We start from the raw sequence: 21,155 nt of genomic DNA on the forward strand, positions 1-21,155 counted from the left end.
CACGGTGTAGGGGTAGCATGCCTGACTCTTACTGGAGGCCCTGGGTTCAATTCGTGGTCAGGTCATGGATTTCTACCCGGATCTGATTGCTGGTTCGAAGTCCAGTTGGCAGAGAATTTCATCATAACTGATATTCACTTGCCAGTGAACTTAACCAGACCTGGCCCAAACAGATTACCTACATAGTGTCACCAATGATATTAGTGCCCTCATCAGGCTTTTCAAACCTTGAAAGTTACATCATCCACTATGGTAATTATATTAGCTGCTCTACCATACTTGAAGATTCCCTCTGACATCCATTATCTATTTCAATAAAAGGAAGAATATTGCTTGAAGGCCCACCTGTTCAGTACACCATATAATCTCACTTGATTACATATACATTTTTTTAAAAAATTTCTCCATGCATTACAACACACAGATACAACACTAAATGAGCAGCAATAGCCAGTAAGACAGGGCACATCACCTAAAGAGAGTTAGCTGCAAGAAAGAAAGTAAAGGGATGAGTCAGACAAATCTGTCTTCCCAACTGATATCTGTTTCCAAATTTTTACATTCCTCCATTTTACATTTCCTTCTTTTTCTTCTTCCAGACTTTTACACATTCTATCCTTGCAACAACAAACAAGGTCCAAGATTTTTGCTTCACAGATAGCCTTCAGAAGTCTCCTCTTCTGCATATATATATATAAAGTAGCTTGTCCTGACTGACTGATTCATCATCCCCGAGCCAAAACTACTGGACATAATGAAACGAAATTTTGGGGACACATTCATATTAAGATGTAGGTGATCGCTAAGAGAGGATTTTTGGATATTCCGTCGCTAAGGGGGTGAAAAGGGGGGTGAAATTTTAAAATGAGTGAGTCTATATCTCAAAACTTTAAAAGTTAACAAATGTGAAAATTGGTATTTAGAATCTTCTTTAAAAATAAGGAAACACGTATTTTTTTGTTTTCAGAAAATTCCAATAGGACGGGTGAAAAGGGGCGAAAAATGGTTGAATGCCTTTAATCAGGATATCGGTACTTATATCTCAGAAACTGAAGATATTACAGACCTGAAAATTGGTAATTTTGATCTCTTTTAAAAATAAAGAAACACATATTTTTTGTTTTTGGAAAATCAAATTAGTGGGAGGGTGAAAAGGGGGGTGAATTTTTAAAATGTGTGTATCTATATCTCAAAACTTGGAAAGTTTAGCCTACAAATGTAAAAATTGGTATTTAGAATCTTCATTAAAAATAAAGAAATATGTATTTTTTTGTTTTTGGAAAATCCCAATAGAAGGGGTGAAAAAGGGGTTGAATGCATTTAATGAGGATACTTATATCTCAGAAACTGAAGATATTACAGACCTGAAAATTGGTGTTTGGGATCTCCTTTAAAAATAAACAAACACGTATTTTTTTGTTCTGGAAACTCTAATTAATGGTGGGTGAAAAGGGAGTGAATTTTTAAAATGAGTGTATCTCACAAAACTTTTAAAGTTTGTAGATGTAAAAATTGGTATTTAGAATCTTCTTTAAAAACGAAGAAACATGAATTTTTTGTTTTCGGAAAATCCCAATAAGAGGGGTGAAAAAGGGGTTGAATGCCTTTAATGAGGATACTTAAATCTCAGAAACTGAAGATATTACAGACCTGAAAATTGGTATTTGGGATCTCCTTAAAAATAAAGAAACATTCTTTTTCTTTTTTTTTTTTTTTTTGCTTTTGGAAAGTCCAAATAGTGGGTGGGGGTGAAAAGGGGGGGGGATTTTTAAAATGAGTGTATCTATGTCTCAAAACTTTAAAAGTTTGCACATATAAAAATTGATATTTAGAATCTCCTTTAAAAACAAAGGAACAAGTATTTTTTGTTTTCTGTAAATCCGAGCAGGAGGGGTGTAAAAGGGTGAATAATGGCTTGAATGCCTTTAATGAGGATACATGTATCTCAGAAACTGAAGATATTACAAAACTGAAAATTTGTATATGGGATCTCCTTTAAAAATAAAGAAACACGTATTTTTTTGTTTTTGGAAAAACCAATAAATGGCGGTTAAACAGGAGTGACATATTGGGGTGAATTTTTTGAAAGACTATATCTACAGAATATCTGAGAAACGTAGAATGTTACAGACGTAAAAACTGGTATTTGGAATCTCCTGTAAATGTAAAGAAATATAGGTGATTTGTTTTTGGAAACTCCTCTTATGGGAACTAAAAAGGGGGTGAAATCTTAAAATGAGAATTTCTATAGTATATCTCAAAAACTTAACATGTCACAGAAGTGAAAAATGGTACTTTTAAAATGTGTATTTTTAGTTTTCGGAAATACCACTTGGGACGGAGGGGGGTAGAAGTGACTGAAAATGTTGAATTCTTTTAATTAGGCTAAAGTTATCTCAAAAATGAAGATGTTACAGACGTGAATGATATTTGGAATCTGCTTTAAAAGTAAAGAAACACGTATTCTCGGAAAATCCGATGAATGGGTGTGGGGGGGGGGGAAGGGAGAGGTGAAAGAATTGAAAAATTAATTGACTTAATTGTATGAGAATACTTACATCTAATAAAAACTGAAGTTTTTAGGGCCTACAGACGTAAAAATCGGTATTTGGATCTCCTTTAAAAACAAAAAACAGCCCGTTTGGGGGGTGGGGGTGGAATCATCTTGGGGGGCGGAAATGAAAAGGACTTGAATTCCTTTCATGAGGACACATAAATCAAGAACTGAAGAAGTTACAGTCGTGATAATTGGTATTTAGAAGATCCTTTACTATTAAAGAAACAAGTATTTTTTGCCGGAACTTTCACTTATGGGGAGGTTGGGGGGGGGGGAGTGTGAAAGTGAAAAAAGTGAATTATTTTAATCTCAAAACTGAAGGTAATTGACGTGAACATCGGTGTTTGCAATCTCTTTTAAACATAAAGAAACACGCCTTCCTTAAATTTTTTTGGGGGGGAGGGGTAAATAAACTTAACGGCGGTGGAGTGTAAAAGGAGGTGAGACCAATTGATTTAACTCTTCATAATGTACTTATAAGGAGCCTCCGTTGCTCAGGCGGCAGCGCGCCGGCCTCTCACAGCAGGGTTCCGTGGTTCAAATCCCTGTCGCTCCAAGTGACATTCGTGCTGGACAAAACGGAGGCGGGACAGGTTTTTCTCCGGATACTCCGGTTATCCCCGTCATCGTTCATTCCAGCAACACTGTCCAATATTTCATTTCATTTGTCATTCACCGATCATTGCCCCAGAGGAGTGCTTCGGCAGCCGGCACAATTCCTATTGTCGCCGCTAGATGGGGCTTTATTCATTCCATTCCTGACCCTGTCGAATGACTGGAAACAGGCTATAGATTTTTTATGTACTTATTCTAATCATAAACCGATCATTGTTAATCTTTCCTGGTTTCGTTTTTAAGAGCCATCTTTTCCTTCGGAGAACGTTCTTAGATTACAGAAGATTCTCCTGGCATATAAATAACAATTTAAACACATTTGAAATAAACGACAGGAATGAGATTGAACATTCAATTTTTCACCCCTACAATAAGTTCAATAATGCACGGAAGTATGTCATTCGTATGGCCAGTAATCCCGCACACTTGCCTACGCGCGACAGTGGTGCTGGTCACATTCTCAACAATGACATTGGCAGCAGATGTAATTTACCGCCAAGTAGCGCTCTTGCATCTTGCCGTGGGGTCCAGAACAGTTATAGTAGTAATAATAATAATAATAATAATAATAATAATAATAATAATAATAATAATAATAATAATAATAATAATAATAATAATAATAATAATAATGTTCTGGACCGTCGTCAAATGTGCGGACCGCGCTGGAAACGGGTCCTGGACGGGTAATGACTAAGAATGCAGTCCGGCCGCGGGTTCAGTATCGCCAAAGCACCCAATACGACACCACGCTGGATCTCCTGAAGGATTTGATCCATATTAAAAATGCTTATAGGAAAAGATGGCAAAGATTTAGGGACCGAACTGACCGCGTGGGATACCTGGACATAGCCCGGGAAGCACGAAATCGATTGCTGGAAAGAAAGATTGAAAAATGGGAGGAAACTTGCCGTAATCAATTAGAAAACGAGTCAGATCACGAATTTTGGCGGATTATATATAAAACAATAAGCATTCAATTCTAAATTTCAGTATAATACCGTAGCGAAGCACGGGTATCTTGCTAGTTATTAAATATAACAGAAGTAGCCCTACATCATTGCAAGGTTTTACAGAATAATAACTTGGCCTTTACCAAAATTTGAACATTTCATTCATTTTTGCAGACAACATACTAACTACATTAATAGAAACACATCAATATGGTACAGTTTTTATAGGTTAAATTCTATTATTTTATTTTGCAAATGCTTGATTTTATAATATTAGATTGAATGAGTTGAAATTTCGAAAACTCTTACGTGCTGTTTAAGAGTGTCAGGTACCGAGCTCGATAGCTGCAGTCGCTTAAGTGCGGCCAGTATCCAGTAATCGGGAGATAGTGGGTTCGAGCCCCACTGTCGGCAGGCCTGAAGATGGTTTTCCGTGGTTTCCCATTTTCACACCAGGCAAATACCGGGGCTGTACCTTAATTAAGGCCACGGCCGCTTCCTTCCACTTCCTAGGCCTTTCCTATCCCATCGTCGCAATAAGACCTATCTGTGTCGGTGCGACGTAAAGCAACTAGCTAAAAAAAGAAGTGTGTCAAGTTCTTTTTATTTGGAGGAGGGGATGGGTGGGTAAAACTCCCGTAAACCCTCCCCAGTGGGTACGGCCGTGGGTGCGACACTGCTCACTTTCATCTATCCTGTCCGACCTTTCTTCGTCAACTCTTCTTCTTTTCCGACTCCGACGGTATTAGAGCATTCGAGGCCTAGGAAGTTGCATTTTCTCACCCTTCGTGGCACGTGTCTTTCATTGGCCGATACCTTCGTTTTTCGAAGTGTCGGATCCCTTCCATTTTTTTTTCTCTCTCTCTGATTAATGTTATATGGAGGATGGTTGCCTAGTTGTACTTCCTCACCAACACCACCACCGCTGGAGAGATGAAGATCCCTTTCACAACTGAATGATGTAATCCTTCCAGTCCAGATGTGATGCTTGAGAGTCGTTTGTACACAACTAGTTCTGCCCTCCCTGTGCCTGACACTTCCGTACTGCTCAGGAGCTGTAGTTTAGCTTAGTGAGCACGAACGGAATAATAAACAAACCCCATGCTGCTCAGCCCGAAGGCCTACAAGATTGCAAGGAAGCTTGGGTCAAATTTGGCATACTGGGATACTGATGTACGTTCTTTCTTTCTTTCTTTCTTTCTTTCTTTCTTTCTTTCTCACTTTCTTTCTTAATCTGTTTACCCTCCAGGGTTGGTTGTACCCTCCTCTCTCGCCTGAAGGGCAGTGTCCTGGACTGTGAGACATTTGGCCGAGGGATACAACTGGGGAGTAGGACCAGTATTTCGCTCAGGTGGCCTCACCTGATATGTTGAACAGGGGATGGGAAGATTGGAAGAGATGGGCAAGGAACGGAGAAGGAAGTGACTGTGGTCTTAAGTTAGGTACCATCCCGGCATTTGCCTGGAGGAGATGTGGGAAACCACGCAAAACCACTTCGAGGATGGCGGAGGTGGGAATCGAGCCCTCCTCTACTGAGTTGACCTCACGAGGCTGAGTGGACCCCGTACCAGCCGTCGTATCACTTTCCAAATTTCGTGGCAGAACCAGGAATCGAACCCGGGGTTCTGGGGGTGGCAGACACTGATGTAGTTACATCAGTAGTTACCCACTTAACAGAAACGAACTTTTTGGCACCATGTGTGATGATGATGATGATTTGATGATCGCTGGTTTAGGAGGCCAGGTATCGAGAACATCGGACCCTGATGATGTGGATTGTAATGGATGACATATTGACAGTGATGATGATTATCGCTTTAACAGGGAGTACAACTGAGAACCATCCTCTTGGATGCAAAAATATTGCTCTCTGAATAGAATAAAACATGTTAGTGAAAATGTAATGATAAGCCTCCCATATCTTATTTTGATAAAAATTAAGATTAATATAAATTAATTACTCATAAAACTAATAAGTAAAGTTCGGATGTTAAGGAAAAGCCATATTTCTTTCCTGAGCTCATTTTACCCGAAATCTGAAAAAATAACTGAACGATGGGTGGGACTCCGAAACACAATCCAGTGAGGTACATGAGGAAAAGAAAACAGCATATCAACCAACCATCCCATTCTATCAACTAGAATACCATAGAATTAATGGTTGGCGCTAGAAGAACCATACCTCCCTTTTTCGTCCAGTTCTGCAAATTATTTAACCTCAATCAGGCATTAATAAAAGAAATTGCAGTGACTGCCTTGAAATATTCCATACACATCCTTTTTAATGAGCATACAGTATGTTAGATACGGCCTTGTAATAATACTCAACATGGCTTAGCTGTGTTGATACTGCTACACGGCTGAAAGCAACGGGAGACTACAGCCGTAACCACCTCCCGAGGACATGCAGCTCTCTCTGTATGAAAGATGTACTGATGATGGCTTCCTCCCGGGTAAAATATTCCGGAGGTAAACTAGTCCCCCATTCGGATCTCCGGGTGGGGACTACACGAGAGGGGGCGATCATCAGGAAGATGGATACTGACATTCTGCGAGTCGGAGCGTGGAATGTTAGGAGTTTGAATCGTTGTGGTAGGTTAGAGAATCTGAAAAGGGAGATGGATAGGCTAAAGTTAGATGTAGTTGGTATAAGTGAAGTACGTTGGCAGGAAGAACAGGATTTTTGGTCAGGCGACTACCGAATTATCAACACGAAATCAAACAGGGGTAATGCAGGAGTTGGTTTAATAATGAATAAAAAAATAGGGCAGCGGATAAGCTACTACGACCAGCATAGTGAAAGAATTATTGTCGCCAAGATAGACACCAAACCAATGCCCACCACAATAGTGCAGGTCTATATGCCTACTAGTTCAGCGGATGATGAAGAAATTGAAAGAATATATGAGGAGATAGAAGATTTAATACAATATGTCAAAGGTGACGAGAATCTAATTGTGATGGGAGACTGGAACGCAGTGGTAGGCCAAGGAAGAGAAGGTAGCACAGTAGGAGAATTCGGATTGGGACAAAGGAACGAAAGAGGAAGTCGGCTGGTTGAATTCTGCACTGACCATAACTTAGTCCTCGCCAATACTTGGTTCAAACACCACAAACGACGGCTGTATACGTGGACGAGACCTGGAGACACTGGAAGGTATCAAATAGACTTCATTATGATTAGGCAGAGATTCAGAAACCAGGTGTTGGATTGCAAAACTTTCCCAGGAGCAGACGTGGACTCTGACCACAACTTGTTGGTCATGAAATGCCATCTGAAGTTGAAGAAATTGAAGAAAGGAAAGAATGCAAAAAGATGGGATCTAGACAAGTTGAAAGAAAAGAGTGTGATGGATCGTTTCAAGGAACATGTTGCACAAGGACTAAATGAAAAGGCCGAAAGAAACACAGTAGAGGAAGAGTGGAGAGTCATGAAAAATGAAGTCAGTAGGGCTGCTGAAGAAATGTTAGGAAGGAAGAAAAGATCAACTAAGAATCAGTGGATAACTCAGGAGATACTAGACCTGATTGATGAACGACGAAAATACAAGAATGCTAGAAATGAAGAGGGCAGAAAAGAATACAGGCGATTAAAGAATGAAGTGGATAGAAAGTGCAAGGTAGCTAAGGAAGAATGGCTGAAGGAGAAGTGCAAGGATGTCGAAGGCTGTATGGTCCTGGGAAAGGTAGATGCTGCATACAGGAAAATCAAGGAAACCTTTGGAGAAAGGAAATCTAGGTGCATGAATATTAAGAGCTCAGATGGAAAGCCACTTCTAGGGAAAGAAGACAAAGCAGAAAGATGGCAGGAGCATATCCAACAGTTGTATCAAGGTAACGATGTAGATAATTTGGTTCTGGAACATGAAGAGGCTGTTGATGCTGATGAAATGGGAGACCCAATTTTGAGGTCAGAGTTTGACAGAGCTGTGAGTGACCTAAATAGGAACAAGGCACCTGGAATTGATGATATTCCCTCTGAGTTACTGACTGCCTTAGGAGAAACCAGCATGGTAAGGTTATTTCATTTAGTGTGCAAGATGTATGAGACAGGAGAAGTCCCATCCGATTTTCGGCAGAATGTTGTTATACCTATTCCCAAGAAAGCCGGTGCTGACAGGTGTGAAAACTACCGCACTATTAGTTTAGTATCTCATGCCTGCAAAATTTTAACACGTATTATTTACAGAAGAATGGAAAAACAAGTTGAAGCTGAGTTGGGGGAAGATCAATTTGGCTTCAGAAGAAATGTAGGAACACGTGAAGCAATCCTGACTTTACGTCTGATCTTAGAGGATCGAATCAAGAAGGACAAGCCCACGTACATGGCATTCGTAGATCTAGAAAAGGCATTCGATAATGTTGATTGGACCAGGCTGTTTATGATTCTGAAGATGATAGGGATCAAATACCGAGAACGAAGAATTATCTACAACCTGTATAAAAATCAGTCTGCAGTGATAAGAATCGAGGGCTTTGAAAAAGAAGCTGCAATCCAGAAAGGAGTGAGGCAAGGCTGCAGTTTGTCCCCTCTCCTTTTCAATGTTTACATAGAACAGGCAGTAAAGGAAATCAAAGAGAAATTTGGAAAGGGAATCACAGTCCAAGGAGAGGAAATCAAAACCTTGAGATTTGCCGATGATATTGTTATTTTATCTGAGACTGCAGAAGATCTCGAGAAGTTGCTGAATGGTATGGATGAAGTCTTAGGTAAGGAGTACAAGATGAAAATAAATAAATCCAAAACAAAAGTAATGGAGTGCAGTCGAACGAAGGCAGGTGATGTAGGAAATATTAGATTAGGAAACGAAGTCTTAAAGGAAGTAGATGAATATTGTTACTTGGGTAGTAAAATAACCAACGATGGCAGAAGTAAGGAGGACATAAAATGCAGACTAGCACAAGCAAGGAAGAGCTTTCTTAAGAAAAGAAATTTGCTCACTTCAAACATTGATATCGGAATTAGAAAGATGTTTTTGAAGACTTTTGTGTGGAGCGTGGCATTGTATGGAAGTGAAACATGGACGATAACTAGCTCAGAAAGAAAGAGAATAGAAGCTTTTGAAATGTGGTGTTATAGAAGAATGCTGAAGGTGAGATGGATAGATCGAATCACGAATGAAGAGATACTGAATCGAATTGGTGAGAGGAGAGCGATTTGGCTAAATTTGACGAGAAGAAGAGATAGAATGATAGGACACATCTTAAGACACCCAGGACTTGTTCAGTTGGTTTTTGAAGGAAGTGTAGGTGGCAAGAACGGTAGGGGTAGACCAAGGTATGAATATGACAAACAGATTAGAGCAGATGTAGGATGCAATAGTTACGTAGAAATGAAAAGGTTAGCACAGGATAGGGTGGCATGGAGGGCTGCATCAAACCAGTCTATGGACTGATGACTCAAACAACACACAGTATGTTAAATGTGCTAAACAACTCACAATTAGGCTACCTTTGATATTCATCTTGTCTTTTTGTACACTTTGTCCTCGGAGGCAATCTTCAGTTAAATAAATAAATACTTCGGCCATTTTTATTGTTTTGGTCATATGTTGCTCATAGGTCATACTTTGAGCACTTTTATTGAAATTAAGGCGTCGTTTTTAACAAGGTGCATGTTATCTGCGTCGAGTTTCAAACGCAGGATTTCAGAATACTATAGTAAGATCAGGGGCGTATTCTCCTTGAATGCAAGGCATTCATTGCATGCGTTATGATAACACAAAGAACTGTCTGATTTACGATTTTAGGTTGTTTCAGGTCAAATATTAACGATTTCATCTTTCAGAAGTTCAAAAGGTACGCGCAACTGTACTAGTTCCGTTGCTTGATTACGTGTGGTGCTGGTGTAGTCTCGCCGTCTACTCCACTCTCGGAAGAAAGAGACAGCAAATGTAGGAGTTACGGACGTAAGCAACGAGCTAGCTCGTTGGACGTAAGCACTGATCTCTATACCTGGATGGCTGGTAGCTTGGGTAGCAGTAAGCCGAATAGAAGATGCCTGGCGTCGTAAGATGGCAGCGAGCGCATGGTGCAATAGACCACGAGGAGCGCGCTTGCTTTGTTTATGCTTAGTTCAGTGACGCCAGGCCTCTTGATTGTAGTTTCACGAGTGTTCTGTGCTGTGTTATTGCAAAATAAATAGTAGTGTATTTTACGAATTTAGGTTCGTTGCCTTGTAGTATGCTTGTGAATTACAAGATTAAATTTAAATATGTATGTGTTTATCTGAAATATGAATGAAGAAACATTCTACGGGGTATTAACATACCGCAGTATTCAGCTTATGGATGTACAAACAGAACCGATCAGCAGAAGGAGAAATCATTTCATCGGGGAGTTTTAATAATAATATTATTTGCTTTACGTCCCACTAACTACTTTTTTAAGGTCTTCGGAGACGCCGAGGTGCCGGAATTTAGTCCCGCAGGAGTTCTTTTACGTGCCAGTAAATCTACCGACACGGGGCTGTCGTATTTGAGCACCTTCAAATACCACCGGACTGAGCCAGGATCGAACCTGCCAAGTTGGGGTTAGAAGGCCAGCGCCTTAACCCTCTGAGCCACTCAGCCCGGCTCGGGGAGTTTTATACTGTACATAAGAATCTTCCTAGGGTAGTGTTTTGAGTTTTAGGTTTATTGTATCTTATTTCGCATATTCCGGGAGCAAAATGGCAATTAATTTTTGTAGGTTTCCTTTCTCGAGACCCGAACATCTAAGATCATCGATTAGGAGTATCAGGTGGGAGAATTGGGAACCTTCTAAAACAGCTGTTCTCTGCTCGGATCACTTAGAGGAAGACTGTTTTGATAGAAATGGACAAACTGTACACCTTAGAAGTGATGTACAGCCAACTGTTTTCAATTTTGCTGAACATTAACTGCAAGTAAAGATTTACTTTTTTTTATTTCTCATAATTAAACTGACGGTTTCGATGAAATAATTGACGTGACCTTATAACAATCTTAGGAAATGAAGTCTGGAGGAATTCTAGACCTTATTTACATCAGTAATAATTATGGGTTTCAGACACTGGAGTGGTGGGTGTTTGGGGCTATTCCATTATACTATTCGTGGTATTTGGGACTCTTTTAACTGGTGTTACATATTTCTGATGATGACTATCAATATCGCTTTGCTAGCTGAATTTAATTAAAGAGGTCTGTAATAGTACATTAAGCTGCAGGTAATGTGATATATTGACTAGTTTTGAATATTTGCTGGTTTTATAAATGTGTACATTTGCTTCAATGATATTTTAATTTGATAATATGCGCGTTATTTCTTGGAAACAGGAAACAGAAATTCATTATCAAGCACCGATTACGATATGTCGAATCTAGGCCTGTATATTGAGCTACGTTTATAGGTACATCATTTTAAGAATGCATAATTTCGTGGCATACATGTATACAATTTACAGCAATGTTTCCAGAAACTGGTTTTCACTCGTATTGTGTTACCGATCGCTAATTGCATGTATTCAGCACCTAAGTTAATATTTGTAGCATCCCGTATTTATAACTCCGACGGTCCCACATTTCTGGTGAGACTCCAGCTGCCGACGCACGCCGACGTTCAGCGCCTCATCGATCAAGGAATCCACATCTATGGCCGCTATCATCGGGTTGAACCCTCCCATTCTTCTCCACTCCCTTCGCACCGTATGCCCACGCCTCGCGGCCGTCCCCGGCCCGTTCCATCACCCCAATCTCCTCGTCCTCATCTCACCACTCCACCACCTCTCAACTACTTTACGCCTCCCTTACCCAACCCGGACCTTTTCACCCTTATCCTCACTTCCCTTCTTAACTTCTCCTCTTTTTACAATCTTCTAGCCCTCCATCTTTTCCGTCACACCATCATGTAAAGCTCTGTATCTAATATATTGTATCTTTGTCAATAAAGCACAGCAAATGCAAATCTGCCAATAAAGCGCTAGAGAACCTACACTTCCTTTATCCCATCTCCTTTACTATTTCAAACCGCCTTTTCCCCATCTCCCTCTTTTTTCACTCCTTCTCAACCCCGTCATCTCTCCTGGCCAGAGAGAGGGCGACACCCTCTAGGTGGCCCGCCCCACCCCTTCAGGGTGGGGAATGAAAACATTGAAGCAAGCAAGTAATATTTGCCGGCCGTTATTATACACTCATTTTTATTGCTATCCCGGAGATTTACTGACCTCAGAATGACGTGTCAGTGATCCCAACGTCCTTATGCTTTGAGTGAACATGTCTCTATATTTTTAATTATTCCAATGCGCCATTAATTGCGACTTAAAATTGACTATATTATCATTGCTTCCCCATAAGGAGAGCTCGAGGTTGGGTACGCCAACATGGCGAACCGCGCGTTCAACTTGGCGTACTTTCTCCTGCAGCGGAGACCTGCCATCAGCGATCCATGTATAGAGATCAGTGGACGTCCCGACTCGTTGGCTGAACGGTCAGCGTACTGGCCTTCGGTTCAGAGGGTCCCGGGTTCGATTCCCGGCCGGGTCGGGGATTTTAACCTTAATTGGTTAATTCCAGTGGCACGGGGGCTGGGTGTATGTGTTGTCTTCATCATCATTTCATCCTCATCACGACGCGCAGGCCACCTACGGGTGTCAAATAGAAAGACCTGCAACTGGCGAGCCGAACCCGTCCTGGGACATCCCGGCACTAAAAGCCATACGACATTTCATTTCAGTGGACGTAAGGCATTCAATCTTAAAATTGCATTCAGTGGGCACCGCCGTCTCGATTCTCTTATAGGAGGATCGAGACGGCGGTGTCAGTGGCAGATGTAGTTCTGAAACCCTCCGAACGATTTCGCTGCAATTGAAACTTGGTCAGAATTTGTCACCCCATACCCGTGCTACCCTCTGCCATCTGTTAACAACTTGGAGAAGTCGACATGTTTACAGCAAACGGGACACACAGATTACCCCCCAGCGAGAACCCAACGTGACGAAACTGACCAATGCCACTGGGGTGACTTACCTCCAGTGCTTGAGTTGTGGCTAACTAGTGAGTTAATTCATTGTGTGTTTTGCTGATTAGTGAGTTCATTCTGTATGTGCTGTTCCTGTGCTATTCGTCGTTTTCGGTGTTTCATTATATTTTGCGCACATGTGGTATTAACGATGGATGAGTCTAAAACGGATATAATTGTAAATCGGTTTGAAAAGCCATTTATGGCCGTTCGTTTGATGAAAAGATGCAAATAGTTAAATCCGCGGGACCTCTACCTTCCCTCGTAAATTTCTTCTTCTTCTTCTTCTTCTTCTTCTTAATCTGCTTACCCTCCGGGGTTGGCTTTTCCCTCGGACTCAGCGAGGGATCCCTCCTCTACCGCCTCAAGGGCAGTGTCCTGGAGCTTCAGACTCTGGGTCGGGGGATACAACTGGGGAGGATGACCAGTACCTCGCCCAGGCTGTCACACCTGCTATGCTGAACAGGGGCCTTGCGGGGGATGGGAAGATTGGAAGGGATAGACAAGGAAGAGGGAAGGAAGCGGCCATGGCCTGAAGTTAGGTACCATCGTGGCATTTGCCTAGAGGAGAAGTGGGAAACCACGGAAAACCACTTCGAGGATGGCTGAGGTGGGAATCAAACCCACCTCTACTCAGTTGACCTCCCGAGGCTGAGTGGACCCCGTTCCAGCCCTCGTACCACTTTTCAAATGTCGTGGTGGAGCCGGGAAGCGAACCCGGGCCTCCGGAGGTGGCAGCTAATTACACTAACTACTACACCACAGAGGCGGACCCTCGTAAATTTAAAAACAGAAAACAAGAATTGTGTACGCACGTTCAATCCAGAAACTTACAGTAAAACTGTTTGGCTCGAGTTCACCTACATGTAATTAGGGTGAGTAGAATTGAAATTTACTTAATACATTGTGTTAACTGCATGCTTACTAGTTGCATGCCTCAGTGGAGATTCCAGGGTACGCCACTGAGTAAGATGTATTTTTATTTTTTTTTTACGACACAGATAGGTAACAGGTTTATAAGACATGATTGCGAGAAAGCTAGAGTATGTACGAACATATGCCGACAGATGTAAAAAAAAAAAAAAAAAAAAGAGGCGTGCTAATACTACGTGTCATTGGTTCTTTAGGAAAACAGAGTGAAAACTGTGCCTCATAGCTATGCTCCTGAATTAATGTATAAAGTTTTAACGTACCTACGGTAGCTCTGTCAGTCTGCATGATTAAAACCGAGCTCGATAGCTGCAGTCGCTTAAGTGCGACCAGTATCCAGTATTCGGGAGATAGTGGGTTCGAACCCCACTGTCAGCAGCCCTGAAGATGGTTTTGCGTGGTTTCCCATTTTCACACCAGGCAAATGCTTGGGCTGTACCTTAATTAAGGCCACGGCTGCTTCCTTTCCACTCTTTGCCCTTTCCTGTCCCATCGTCGCCGTAAGACCTACACTGGCGCCAAAAGTTTCCGGAGGAGCATTTAACTGTTAAAGAATGGGTCGAAATTAAAAGAAAACATACCTATGCAAGGAATTTACAAATATATATTCTAAAAGTAATATTTTACAATAGAACCACGTTTTTTCGTTACATCTGAGCAAAAAATAGACAGTATATACACTTTTACTCGCACGGATCACCAGAAAACATCAAACTCTCTTCACATCAAAGAAACCCCCTTTGTTGTACGTACACTTTTAACTATTCTCGGAACAAGTTTTTCTAACACTGATGCAGGTATACTTTGCCAGGCATTCTACAAAATATCCTACAGCTTTTCCCATAAAGAAACTCACACTTTTCGGACTTGCCGATCTAACTCCTCCCACAAAAGCTCAATTGGATTTAAGTCCGGGGACTGGGTGGGGGTGAGGGGGCATACCATAAAACAATTCCAAAGAGTTTTGTTTGTTTTGCAGATAATTCATGCAATAACGAGACGTGTGTTTGGGGTCGTTGTCATCTTAGAGGACAAACCCACATCCAATACGTTGCATAACGAGATAAGATGGAATGGTAGACGTTTTTGTCCAGTGTTTCTTGAATTCGGTGCATTTTACCAACTCCACTGAATCTGAAACAACCCCAAACCATCACAGAGCCCCCTCCATGTTTCACTGTAGGGTTGTACAGTCAGGATGCATTTCTTTCCGATGCTGAACGTCGAACATCAACTCGTCGCCGTTGGCCGAAAACCTTATAAACTTACGGTAAAACTCTTAATGCTTGCTACCAATCCCTAAAATGCTTAAGTCATATTTTACTTTTTTTTTTTCAAGTCATATTTAGCTAGATTTTATGGCATGTTTGCTTGCGTATTATGTATGTCGTTAGGTCATAAACTTTTGAATCCTAGTAATAAGAGAGGTGTATTGATAAATATTTATTAATTTTGCCTTTGCTGGTGAGACCTAGTGTTTACAGTATAATAATTTCATGTGTCTATTTCTAGCCGAGTGCAGCCTTTGTAAGGCAGACCCTCCGGTGAGGATGGGCGGCATCTGCCATTGTAGGTAACTGCGTGTTATTGTGGTGGAAGATAGTGTTATGTGTGGTTTGTGAGTTGCGGGGATGTTGGGGACAGCACAACAACCCAGCCCCCGGGTCATTGGAATTAACTATGAAGGTTAAAATCCCCGACCCGGCCGGGAATCGAACCCGGGACCCTCTGAAACGAAAGCCAGTACACTGACCATTCAGCCAACGAGTCGGATAGTGTTTACAGTGCCTCCTAGAGGGGCGCTGACAGTGCACTATCTCTTGTGGTATGGGATAGAACAAATTTGTTACTTTCACTGACCTATCTCATCCTTGATCCTCGACTTTGACGATATGGAAGTGACTGCGGTATGAGCGATAGTGTATGCAGTCAGTCCAGTACTCTGTTATGAATGGTGTGAAAATATTGCTCATAGGGTCGGTTAGTGCGTACATTTCAGTGGGCTTCGCAGAGTGATCAATCAATCAATCAATACTGATCTGCATTTAGGGCAGTCGCCCAGGTAGCAGATTCCTTATCTGTTGTTTTCCTAGCCTTTTCTTCAATGATTTCAATGACATTGGAAATTTATTGACACCTCCCTTGGTAAGTTATTCCAATTCCTAACTCCCCTTCCTATAAATGAATATTTGCCCCAATTTGTTCTCTTGAATTCCAACATTACCTTCATATTGTGATCTTTCCTACTTTTAAAGATGCAACTCAAACTTGTTCGTCTACTAACGTCATTCCACGCCATCTCTCCGCTGACAGCTCGGAACATAGTCGAGCAGCTCGTCTTCTTTCTCCCATTTCTTCCCAGCCCAAACTTTGCAACATTTTTGTAACGCTACTCTTTTGTCGGAAATCATCCAGAACAAATCGAGCTGCTTTTCTTTGGATTTTTTCCAGTTCTTGAATCAAGTAATCCTGGTGAGGGTCCCATACACTGTAACCATGCTCTAGTTGGGGTCTTACCAGGGACTTACATGCCCTCTTCTTTACATACTTACTACAACCCCTAAACACCCATAACCATGTGCAGAGATCTGTATCCTTTATTTACAATCCCATTTATGATTACCCCAATGAAGATCTTTCCTTATATTAACACCCAGATACTTACAATTATCCCCAAAAGGAGCTTTCACCCCATCAACGCAGTAATTAAAAGTGAGATGACTTTTCCTATTTGTGAAATTCACAACCTGGCTTTTAACCCCGGTTATCATCATGCCATTGCCTATCGTCCATCTCACAACATTATCGAGGTCATTTTGCAGTTGGTCACAATCTTGTAACTTATTATATGCAGTAGCAACTCCCAGTTCGGTGAAGAAAGCATTGGGAAACTATCCGCTCCTTATTTTCCTTGTAGACCTCTTCAGTGATGCCTAGGCAATCTATGACAGCTGATGGTGGAGCTATTGAGGATCCTGTCAGCCTTCGATTTGAGTACTCAACCTACATTTATTAATGATTAATCATCTCCTTCTCGGCCTTTTTCCCAGTCTGTTGGGGACGGTACTTGATGTGGATTTGTCCCAGTTTTACGCCCGAGTGCCCTTCTTGACGCCTTCCCTACAGAGAGGGAAGTATTCATTATTACACGTTTCTGTGGTGGTTGGCAGTGGGATGTGTAGCATGTAGATATGAAGAGAAATGTATTAAGATGAACTCGAAAAACCAGGTCCCGATCCAGAAGAATTAACCACATGCAGTCAAAATTCTCTACCCGGCTGGAAATTGATCACGAAATCTCTTGAACTGAATGTCAGTGCGCCGACTTACTTGTTATTAATCTTCTTCTTCTAACGCTTTCCCACACCTGTGGGTGCGGGTGCGACTGTGTTACATTTGGATTTGGCCCTATTTCACGGCCGGATGCCCTTCCTGGCGCCAACTCTGTATGAAGGGATGCAATCACTATTGCGTGTTTCTGTGGTAGTTGGTAGTGTAATGTGTTGTTTGAATATAAGGAGGAAAGTGTTGGGAAAACACAAACACCCAGTCCCCGAGTCAGAAGAATTAATGAGACGCGATTAAAATGCCCCACCTTGCCGGGAATCGAACCCGGGACCCTCTGAAGCGAAGGCCTCAACGCTGACGATTCAGCCAAGCAGTCGGGCTTGTTTATTATTAACATCTATCTGATAATTATTTATACTGGGGAATACTATTTTAAAACGCTTGTCGCAGAAATCAAGATATTCATTAAAGGTTTAATAATAAAATTAACATCGATAAAAAGTAATCAGTCGCCTCTGTGGTGTAGTGGTTAGTGTGATTAGCTGAAACCCCCGGAGGCCCGGGTTCGATTCCCGGCTCTGCCACGGAATTTGAAAAGTGGTACGAGGGCTGGAACGGGGTCCACTCAGCCTCAGGAGGTCACCTGAGTAGAGGTGGGTTCGATTTCCACCTCAGCCATCCTGGAGGTGTTTTTCTGTGGTTTTCCACTTCTCCTCCAGGCAAATGTCGGGATGGTACCTAACATAAGGCCACGGCCGCTTCCTTCCCTCTTCTTTGTCTATCCCTTCCAATCTTCCCATCCCCCACCAAGGCCCCTGTTCAGCATAGCAGGTGAGGCAGCCTGGGCGAGGTACTGGTCATCCTCCCTAGTTGTATCCCCTACCCAATGTCTCATGTTCCAGGACACTGCCCTTGAGGCAGTACAGGTGGGATCCCTCGCTGAGTCCGAGGGAAAAACCAACCCTGGGGAGTAAGCAGATTAAGAATAAGAAGAATAAGAAGAAGAAAAGTAATAGGTCTACTGACTGCTTGTTATCATGCAACGTTTGAGACATAGTCTTCGACAGCAACTCTGTGTATACTGTATTACTGATAGCAAAGAATCTAGCAGCCAGATATACGGTAGTTAATAACCCAGTTAAGAAAAACTGAAAGTCCACATCCTGTTTCCAGTCATTCGACGGGGTCAAGAATGGAATGAATGAAGCCCGCATCTAGCGGCGAGGATAGGAACTGTGCCGGCTGTCGAAACTTGTCGCACTCCTCTGGGGCAAAGATTAATGGATGACAGATGAAATGAAATGATAGTGGAGAGTGTTGCTAGAATGAAATATGACAGGGGAAACCGCTGTACCCCAAGAAAAACCTGTTCGCCTCTGCTTTGTCCAGCAGAAATCTCAGATGGAGTGACCGGAATTTGAACAACGGAACCCATCGGTAGGAGGCCGGCGCGCTCCCAGTGTGCCACCTGAGCCACGGGGGCTTGCAGTCCAGTTAAGAGGTTATGTTGAAATAAAAGTCTAGGAATTTGAATGCAAATCCAGCGTAGGCTTGCATTCAACTATTATAGCACATAATTTTAGCTAATCAAACTGTATATGCTCAGAAGGACAAGTTGGTGGGTTAAATCTGGTGGTGTTTGAAAGTGCTCAAATGTGTCAAGATCGTAAAAGTAGTTAGCGGGACGTAAGACCGTTATTATTGTTAATTTCTGTGCTATGTAGAAAACATTCTGCAACCATGTACCGGAATTCAAGATTTTTCACAAGTTAAAGCTATAATTAGGGCCCGGATCTTTACGCATTAAAATGCTTCAAATATGTATTCAGTCGTGCATCAAAATGTAGAAAATATGCATTTAAAACAGTGTGATTTTATTTTCGCACCTAGTAACATGGAGAAAATAACATCACTTTAGGTAACTAGGAATTATTCAATATTTTGTGGATATAAACTCGTCTGTTGTCAAAGTGATTTTGTAGTCTTAAAATGACCTTTCTTCGTCAAATGACGTGACTTAACAGCATTTATAAGATGGTACACCGAAAGCTCGACTTATTTGATTTATTCCGCGAATGCTGCTCCACACAAAACCCTTATAAAAGTTGGGTGGAAAGGTATCAACAGAGGACTTTGGTTGTACAGGTAAACTCCGTTATACGCGAATTCGTTATCCGCGATTTCGCATATACGCGATTCTAGTTTTAAGTCTAGTGCTGCCATCCCTTAACAGTACGTGGAAGCTGTAATGCGTTAAGACGGATACAGACATGCGTGCCGAACTCTGTAACGTACCGGTACACTACGTCGCGCGCCAAGGTTTAACGGGGCAAGGGCACCTCTACACGCATCTTCTGTCGTGTTTGTCGAAAAGTGAATCGTCAGTTCCGGTCAGTAGAGCTGTGAAGTTGCACTTAATAGGTTTCGTATTTAAAATGCGGTACGAAAGTCATATTTGTTAGAAACAAAAAAGTTTTGGATCGCTGTGAGAGAGGTGAGCGTATTGTTGACATTCAGCTTGCTTTTGGGACTTAGTGAATCCACTTTGAGAACTATTCGTGACAATGCGGAATCAATTCGAATAACTGCTCAATCTTCTACTAACTTAAGTGTGACTAGAATGACCAAATCTCACTCGGAAGCGATGGAAAAAATGAAAAAAATGCCAAGCTATTGGATTGAGCATCACACCCAACAACGCTTGCCTCTCTCTGGAACTGATATTCAGGCTAAAGCCAAGAGCTTGTATGTTTATTATTGTGTGTTCCGGTGTTAATTTTTTAAGTGTATACAGCTTGCATTAAAATACGTTTCAGAAACATGATATTTTTTTTAAAAAAATACTAAGAATCTCTACTATTTTAAACTTAATACGTGAGTAAACGGAAACCTAACCCTATATTTTACTTATAAAATGACTTGATTTACGCGAATTCGGTTTGCGCGGCAGTTCCGCGGAACGTAACTATCGCATATAACGAGGTGTACCTATACCTGCTTCAGAAGTTCTTGTTATTCTTCTTCTTCCCCCCTGCTGTAATTGTGCAGTCGTTCTTGAATGCTGATGAAGTTGAAATATCTTTTTACAAATGAGTACCTTTGAACAAAGTTGACATTTAAATGTCTCCTGCTGCTGGTTTGTTCAGCAAATGAACATATAAAAGTGAGACGAAGACTGCCTTACTAAAGAAAAAATAATATATTAACTACTATCTGCATCTGACGAGAAGTCGCGGCAGCTTGTAGGTACGGCACGATTAAGAGATATTATACACTAAGCTAAAAACATTAGTCGTGGTAGACAATGCGAGCTCTTTGAAACAGATGCATGTTCATTATTAAACTGTTCGTTATTTAGTACTTAGAATAAATGTGTAACTAAAGCACAATTGCCCCATCACTTTGAAACTTCACAACACCACCTCAGTTCGCAAAAAATCACCGCGGACGGAATCTGTGTTTATTGTCAGGCCTTGAGACTTGAGAATGGCGCATGCGTAACAGCACCCCTTACCCCGATTCCACAAGACTTCTCGTCACGTGACCATAGTAAAGACTGGCCGCATGGGGTGGTAAAAGAAATGCAGTCGCTGCCCAGACTACCTGCTTGTATTGTAAGTGGTAAAAATAATGTGACATTGTCGTTTCAGAGTTGAAAATAGTGTGATTTTCCTGCCGGCATGAGGAGTACGTAACAATGGGGGAAAAATCGAGATTAATGAAATCATTAATTTCAAACTTGAGCTAAAATATCCTTTTATATTTATACAGTAACGACAATAATTTTCAAAATATGCATTTGCATATACAGGTGGGTATGTACTTTCAAAACATCT

General features: G+C 41.5%; 1 protein-coding gene across 1 annotated transcript in view; it reads left to right on the forward strand.

Moving 5' to 3' along the window:
* Nucleotides 1-21,155, forward strand: part of LOC136876484 (uncharacterized) — a 107,152-nt gene that overhangs the window by 43,577 nt on the left and 42,420 nt on the right. The gene's annotated exons all lie outside the window — the stretch shown is intronic.

The sequence above is a fragment of the Anabrus simplex genome, chromosome 6 (genome assembly GCF_040414725.1).
Source record: "Anabrus simplex isolate iqAnaSimp1 chromosome 6, ASM4041472v1, whole genome shotgun sequence".
In the NCBI taxonomy this organism is placed as follows: Eukaryota; Metazoa; Arthropoda; class Insecta; order Orthoptera; family Tettigoniidae; genus Anabrus; species Anabrus simplex.